The following is a 6000-nucleotide window of genomic DNA, read 5'->3' on the forward strand; positions in this document are numbered from 1 at the left end:
CTTCCGGGGCTCCCGCTACACTGCAGTGCAGACCGGGGCGCTTGCAGCGGCTAGGCGCCCCTTCTGGTGTCAGTACAGAGGGCGGCCGAGGTATTTCATGGCTCAATGAAAACGGCACGGGACAAAGAATTTGCATCTGCTCTCCTGGGCTACCATGCATGCTTCCTTCCCTCTGCCAGACACGGGGACCGGGCCACGCAGACACATCGGAATCCGGACCCATGGTGACAGGAGCACACATCCTCTCCGTGACATTCACTCACGTACAGTAAAATAACTAAATACCGGTGTTAACCCTGGGTCACCGGAAGAGCAGCTGCTAAGAAAAGTGGGTGCTTGAAGAACTAAGCGCCGGGAGATCTGGGGTCGGTGCGAGGAAAGCGGGGTTCTCGAAGAGATTACAGAGCACGGAGCTAGAAGAGCTGGGTGCCGGATGATGGAAGAGATGGGCGCAGGGACAGCTGGGTAGGGGAGAGCTGGTGCTGGAAGGGATGGATACCGAAACCGCCGTGAGAGATGGGGATTGGAATGCACGTGGGCTCGAATTGCTGGGTGAAGAACGGGGCGGCGGGATAGATGGTGCTAGGACGGGCGAGAGACTGGAGTGCTGGGTCACGGACAGAAGGGAGAACTGGGCGCTGGCGCGGAGCAACCAGCGCTCAAGGCAGGCTGCGCCGGCTGGGCAGAGAGGGAAAGCTGTTCCTTGAATCCACAGGCGCCATTACAGCCTGCATATCATTATCATCCCCGGCATTCGCTGCACATCACCCGTAGCTGGGAGAGAGGATATGCGCACGGAGAGAGTCGCAAAACATGTAAATCTCAGAATAGCATCAAACGCTCAAATGATGCGGTCACGCACGTGGACCTTGGGATTATACCGCATATAACACACACCAACGCCAGCCCCCAGCGCAGAGCGAAACTGCGAACAAAAGTAAATAATTATGACGTTCTGGTAATATGGTAACATAAAAGCAGTGCCGAGTGTCCGCATACTCACCGCTTTGCTGCAAGGGCTAATCCTCTTCTTGCGGTGTTCGCGGTATTTTCCACACCCTCGAGGCGCGGGGAGAGGCCCGCTTGCACCAGATGAGAGAGCAAAAAAACACAGCGCTTGTTCGGAGCGGGAGATCGAAGCGGGTGGAGGAGGGTCCTTGTGGCGGGAGCATCACGCTTTCTGCATTGGATTCAGACAATCTTAGCCCAATAAAGCAACTTTCCCCTCCTTCTCTCCCTCCTTTTCGCTCCCCGACCCCCTCGCACCACTTCGCCCCTCCCCCCTCTATTTTACTTTTTTTTTCTCCAAAGAAGGCAGGCCTCTTCCTGCATCTCAATGAGTTAAATCAGCCACTTTCCTTCTCATGCATCAGCGGCCTCCCAAACACAGCCAGAGCTGCGGGCACAAAAGGGCATTTAGCCGCCTCCAATTTGTTCAGCAGGCCTGGCGTAATTTGCTTTTTTGGATTATAATTAAATCATGCATTTCGCCCAGTGCGTTACAAAAAAACGCACTCGCCCTTCCCCGCCGACTGAAGCAAATAACTGTAACATTTATTTCTCCACCTTTTCACCTGCTCCAAGGCTTGGGCAGCCAGTGCGGGCCCAGGGTTTCTCCGCAGTGACCCCTGACCTGGCTAGACATAGAGGCTTCCTCACGCCGTTTGCCCCGGGGCAGGGTTCGGCAGTGACTCTATGAGGTTTAGGAGAGGGTTTCAAAAATACGCAGCGGTGTCATCTGTGAGGGGTCGTCTTTGTTAACAGAGGGCAGGGACGTCGGTTTACCAAGACTTCATTACAACACTGGCTCTAGAAACCACTATCTCGCCTGGGGGTGAAGGCAGAAGAGCACATGGCTCCAAAAAAACACTAGCGCCTTTGATACAAGAGGACGCTTTAAACGCGGCCATCTTTGCGTCTCTCCGGCTTGCCTTCACTCCGACAGAGGACGAGGGGGCAACAACCATCTCCGCAGGGCTGACAGCCAGAGGAAAGCCCGTGTGCCCTACAACAATGGCCTCCAGAGAGCACACAGCCAGGAGGGTGTGCGCATGGCTAGCAGATAAGTGGGGGTTGTAACTAGAGCCGGTCTTCTCTCAGATAACTCAGATGGAATCAAATGTGGCGCCGTCGCTGCTGCTTGTGAATAAAAATAAAATGAGGCAACACGGAGGCCCTGTTTTAGTCAAGCCCTGGTTGATTATGTAAGAGTATTGACTGGCTTCTGAGATCAAACATCGCCCTTCCCTTACTAGAATCACCCAAACTGAGCTCCGTTGCGGTGCCAAGTTAGAGGTGGTGGGTGGAGACGGGTGTGTTGGTTTTGGTTGTGTAGGTGGCAGAGGGTGAGATGGGAGGGTAAAGAGCAGAGTGACTGGGTGTTAAACAGACACCTGCGGCATGTAGAAAACACACCATTGTAGCTAATTTAAGCTCAATCGCTGCAGCCGAAACAGAGGGAGATGTCACAGGCATGACCTTGAAGCAGGCGAGTTTATTCACTCCTAGGAAGGTTGGCCCCAGGGCGCTGGGCTAGCTTGCCCATGACAAACACTGGCCTTGATTCTAATCGTCTCCCGCATGACCTCAGTGCGCCCATGTGTGAGAGTAAGAGGGGCACACTTGGCAGGCTGGAAGGCGTGTAAGAGAGCCACACTTTGCCAGGCTGGAAGGCGTGTAAGAGGGCCACACTTTGCCAGGCTGCATGGTGTGTAAGAGGGCCACACTTTGCCAGGCTGGAAGGTGTGTAAGAGGGCCACACTTTGCCAGGCTGGAAGGCGTGTAAGAGGGCCACACTTGGCAGGCTGCATGGTGTGTAAGAGGGCCACACTTTGCCAGGCTGGAAGGCTTGTAAGAGGGCCAAACTTGGCAGGCTGGAAGGCGTGTAAGAGGGCCACACTTTGCCAGGCTGGAAGGTGTGTAAGAGGGCCATACTTTTCCAGGCTGGAAGGCGTGTAAGAGGGCCACACTTGGCAGGCTGGAAGGCTTGTAAGAGGGCCAAACTTTTCCAGGCTGGAAGGTGTGTAAGAGGGCCATACTTTGCCAGGCTGGATGGTGTGTAAGAGGGCATCACTTTGCCAGGCTTGATGGCGTGTAAGAGGGCCACACTTTGCCAGGCTGGATGGCGTGTAAGAGGGCCACACTTTGCCAGGCTGGAAGGCATGTAAGAGGGCCACACTTTGCCAGGCTGGATGGTGTGTAAGAGGGCCACACCTTGCCAGGCTGGAAGGCGTGTAAGATAGCCACACTTTGCCAGGCTGGAAGTAGTGTAAGATGGCCACACTTTGCCAGGCTGGATGGCGTGTAAGAGGGCCACACTTTGCCAGGCTGGATGGTGTGTAAGAGGGCCACACTTTGCCAGGCTGGATGGCATGTAAGAGGGCCACACTTTGCCAGGCTGGAAGGCATGTAAGAGGGCCGAACTTTGCCAGGCTGGATGGTGTGTAAGAGGGCCACACTTTGCCAGGCTGGAAGGCATGTAAGAGGGCCACACTTGGCAGGCTGGAAGGTGTGTAAGAGGGCCACACTTTGCCAGGCTGGATGGTGTATAAGAGGGCCACACTTTGCCAGGTTGGAAGGCGTGTAAGAGGGCCACACTTTGCCAGGCTGGATGGTGTGTAAGAGGGCCACACTTTGCCAGGCAGGAAGGCGTGTAAGAGGGCCGAACTTTGCCAGGCTGGATGGTGTGTAAGAGGGCCACACTTTACCAGGTTGTAGGGTGTGTAAGAGGGCCACACTTTGCCAGGCTGGAAGGTGCGTATGAGTAAGAGGGCCACACTTTGCCAGGCTGGAAGTAGTGTAAGAGGGTCATACTTTGCCAGGCTGGAAGGCATGTAAGAGGGCCACACTTTGCCAGGCTGGATGGTGTATAAGAGGGCCACACTTTGCCAGGTTGGAAGGCGTGTAAGAGGGCCACACTTTGCCAGGCTGGATGGTGTGTAAGAGGGCCACACTTTGCCAGGCAGGAAGGCGTGTAAGAGGGCCGAACTTTGCCAGGCTGGATGGTGTGTAAGAGGGCCACACTTTACCAGGTTGTAGGGTGTGTAAGAGGGCCACACTTTGCCAGGCTGGATGGTGTGTAAGAGGGCCACACTTTGCCAGGCTGGAAGGTGCGTATGAGTAAGAGGGCCACAATTTGCCAGGCTGGAAGTCGGTGGTGGTTGTTGAAATGCGTCTTCATCACTGACCACATGATGGAGAGTTCGGCCTCTTCCTTTTGCTGAGGGTAGAAACTACAGTGGAAGGGCGCGGACCTCCTTCAATGCCGCTGCGCACTGCATGTGGAGAAGCCTGCCTCTTCGGTCTACACCTGCAGCGCTGCCAGGGAATGGAAGGGTCTAGGCCCCCCCAGCACTGACATCGAGCACTGCATGGGAGAGAGGTTGGTCACAGGTCAGAGAGGACATGGCTGAGTTACACAACCTTCCTCCTTCTCTTGTTGTTGTTGAATGGAGCCTGTTGTAGAGGCCAACCCCGAGCCTTCCGGTCCGGCGAGCGCATGGCCAGTAAGGTTTGGGCGCTCCGACTGCGCCTGCGCTGTGGAAGCGTGACCTCTGCAGCGCGCAATGCACACGAAAAGAGCCCCGAAGACGCAGATTCTGGGGCCGACTGATTTATGGACTTGCAGCAGACTGATTCATAACCTACGCGAGAGACCGATTTTTTCGGCATTCAAGGGCAAGCATCCTGTGAATAATAGAATGTTGCAACCCCTTCCCCCCATCCCACCACTGTGAGACCCTGCAAAAGGCCTTACAATTTACTAAATGCTGACTAATGTAGGCTAAACCTTATATACTGTATAACAACTATCTGCAAATATATCACATTGTGATATATTTGCAGATAGTTGTTATACAGTATATAACGTTTAGCCTACGTTGCAGCTACAGTGTGCATATTGTGATGATCGCAATATGCACACTGCAGCTGCAATGCGCTAAGGGAAGTAACAATCCCCACAGTTTGAAAAACTGCGCTCCACAGCTTGCTATAATCGCGATTAGTTGGTGCACACGCTGTGTGCAAGGAGCTTGGTTGCAGCTATCTTGGGTGGCCCCTCCTAAGCAGGACCTTCAACCCCCCTACTGCCCTCATATACCGTCCCTATAACGCCCTCCCCCCCTCCCCCAGCCCTCGCCGCCCACGAGAGCTCCTAACCGATGCCGGGGGATTAGGGAGCCATAGATAGCTGCACTTTTAAGGATTAACAGTAAGAAAAGAAGGCCCGGCTCCCTAGGGACGGCCATCTCTGCCATTTAGTGGGTGCGTCACTTAAACAGCGGCCATTAAAGATGGCGCCCGGTAAACCCAGTGTGTGTGTGGGGGGGGGGGGGGGGAGGGCGACGGTGTTAATACCTGTACACTGCATAGTCCGTGTAGATCATGGCCAGCGCATGTACACCGAGAGCAAGGCGGGTTAGGGGGTGTTGAAGTAATATACGCCATTTTAGGAGCGCTTGCTGGATGAGCGCTCAGTAAAGTGCAGGAACGCGTTTTATCTGACCGAGTGGGTGCGGCTGGACCACTCCAAGGGAGGAAGCTCTGGTACACCCTAGGGGGCGTGCGTGTGCACGTGGGACGGAGTGCTTCATAATCCGCGTGTCTTTCACGTCTTTTTCTCACTCAAGAGACACTCGTTGTGTACGTCTCTGTCTAGTCTCTGTCAGGCATGCAGCCTTGGGATGCAGCCAGTATGAGTGAGCTATATACGAGACTATCTCTTAAATGCTCAATATTGAATACACACAAGCACGCCTATGTATAAGTGGGGCCTGTGTGTAGTAATAAGCACACGACGCTCTTTAGCCACAACCTTCATAAAATAAGGCCTGTTCGCATATTTTATAAGTTTCTTGCTTGAACTTTACCGATAAAGTAAAGATAAAGAAACCCGTTTGGTTCTCAAGTGGCTCACACTCCTTCCTGCATTTCCTGTTTCCACTTATGTGTTTTTTTCGTAGCATAATATTTTGTAGTCCGTTTCGGTTCTCGTCAGTC

The 6000-nt window shown here is 53.9% G+C and overlaps 1 long non-coding RNA gene across 2 annotated transcripts in view; it reads right to left on the minus strand.

The window, feature by feature from the left end:
• Nucleotides 1-1190, minus strand: part of LOC146831253 (uncharacterized) — a 107709-nt gene extending 106519 nt beyond the window's left edge. For both annotated transcript variants that reach the window (XR_014961536.1, XR_014961535.1), the window contains exon 1: nt 1004-1190. This is a non-coding gene — a long non-coding RNA (uncharacterized LOC146831253). The remainder of the gene's footprint in view (nt 1-1003) is intronic.
• Nucleotides 1191-6000: the final 4810 nt, after the last annotated feature.

Source organism: Triturus cristatus, chromosome 5_1, assembly GCF_964204655.1.
Source record: "Triturus cristatus chromosome 5_1, aTriCri1.1, whole genome shotgun sequence".
Classification (NCBI taxonomy): domain Eukaryota; kingdom Metazoa; phylum Chordata; class Amphibia; order Caudata; family Salamandridae; genus Triturus; species Triturus cristatus.